This window comes from Littorina saxatilis, linkage group LG4 (genome assembly GCF_037325665.1).
Source record: "Littorina saxatilis isolate snail1 linkage group LG4, US_GU_Lsax_2.0, whole genome shotgun sequence".
Taxonomy (NCBI): Eukaryota; Metazoa; Mollusca; class Gastropoda; order Littorinimorpha; family Littorinidae; genus Littorina; species Littorina saxatilis.
In genome coordinates, this window is record NC_090248.1 from 36,161,776 (window position 1) to 36,163,788 (window position 2,013).

General features: G+C 45.4%; 1 protein-coding gene across 1 annotated transcript in view; it reads left to right on the plus strand.

Moving 5' to 3' along the window:
• Positions 1-2,013, plus strand: part of LOC138964620 (glutamate receptor 3-like) — a gene marked incomplete in the record, with an annotated part of 75,978 nt that overhangs the window by 60,273 nt on the left and 13,692 nt on the right.

Genomic DNA, 2,013 nt, shown 5'->3' on the forward strand with positions numbered 1-2,013 from the left:
TTTGGGGTGTGTGTGTGTGTAGGGAGGATAAAGTTGAGGGAGGGGGAGAGGGGACAGAATTGGGGAGAGAGGTGGAATGCATGTAGTATTCCGAGACGAGGACAGCACGTTTCACCCTGCAGTCCGGACTGACGATCTAACAGCAAACGACAAGAAGAAGAAGTATTCCGAGACAATAATTGATAGCCTGGGTATTGAAGTTTGTGTATGAATAGGGTGGGGGGGAGAGGGATGGGCGCGGGCGAGGAGGGGGGGGGGGGGTGGATTGGAAGTTGACAGGAAAGGGATAGGTACCAGAACAGGAACAAATATTTTTTCCTTATATTTTTGTATTGCATGGATCAAAATGTCAAAAGCACTGGCGGTGGAACGTGCACTTTTCCTCCAGCCTGATTGAAGTTTGGTTCTGTTTCGAATTATGTAACAGCAGGGGGGCTGCTTTAATAATGTAGGCAAGTGGGATTAACTTCGTCAGCTGTGTTGTGTACGTCATACACATGTTCGTAGCGTGATCATGAAAACGGAGTGATATAGAGTGATGCATGCTTAGTGTTAGTGTTGCAATACAGTTAGAGTGATGTAGAGTGATGGAAGAATGTTAGAGCCTGCAAACAACCTGATGAAATAACTTGCATGTGATTTGCACATATGCAGACAAGGCAGATATAGTGGTCACAGTAATAAGGTAAAAACTTCATGTACAGGGTTAGGGTGCGGGTGCACGTGTACGGAGTAAAATGACGAAGCCAGACAGAAGGACAGACAGGAGGGGGTTCAGCATGGTGTGGGGGGGGGGGGGGGGGGGGGGTCAGGGGGTGGTGATTGGGGAGTGCAGCAGGACCAATGCCGTTCGGCTGTCTCGCACACACACACACACACAAACACACACCAAACACACACACACACAAACCAAACACACACACACACACCACACACACACACACACACACACACACACACACACATAAACACACACACACACACACACACACATATATATATATATATATATATATATATATATATATATATATATATATATTTATAAACACACACACACACACACTCACACACATAAACAAACACACACACACACACACACACACGTACACACACACACACACACACACACATTGCAAAGCTCACCAAGCCGCGTTCTCAGTTATATTAATTTAGTTCAGTGAAGTAAATGAGAAAGAGACGAAAAAAGATGACCTTTATTGGCAGCATATCCCCCGTCGTAGGGGCTTCGCACGACAAGGTACCACTGTACCAGCAATGCTACACTCCTTTGCTGTTGCAGAGGCCTACCAAAACAGACACAGCAATTGTTTGTGTCAGTGTGTTGCCGTAAACAACGAGAGGGCGGCGGGCCAGTCATAATTGGTGCTGTTTGCCAAAATATCTCTTTCATCTTGGGTAGGGGAAGAAGGCAGTCAGGCCCAGATATGCCACAATACTCTGGCCTTATTTCACGCTTTGTGCTCATGAGGCAACGCTACTTTGCTGCGCCGGGTCAGAGTCCTACCGGTATTCATAACTAGCACAGTAATTATCACAGCTTCGCTGGCATTAATTAATTTATCAGCACTTTTGCATCACAGGGATGTTGTTGTGCGCCCACTGTCGGCAATACACCCGAACTTATTTCAAAACGCTGGGAAATTCGCATCCAGTATTGCAGAGGAGCAAAACATTTTTTCACGTTGGAGAGCGGGTGGTGTGTGTTTAACTTTCAAAACTGCCCCAAAATTGCGAAAAAAAAGTTGGTAGTCGTTTCGAGAAATGTCCTACAAAAAAATTAAATCCTAGCAACGTCCCTATATCATATGGATTTCTATGCTTTCGTCCACGCCTGTTTCAGTGTAGCCATTTTATTATGCAAGAGTGTGACAAAAAGCCCAATGGAAATGGCACATGGAATTTTTCATGGAAACTTGACCACCCCCAACTATTTAACCCAGTCGACTCCACTGTCGGTCGTTTTCTACCTTTTCATGTATGGGCTTTTGT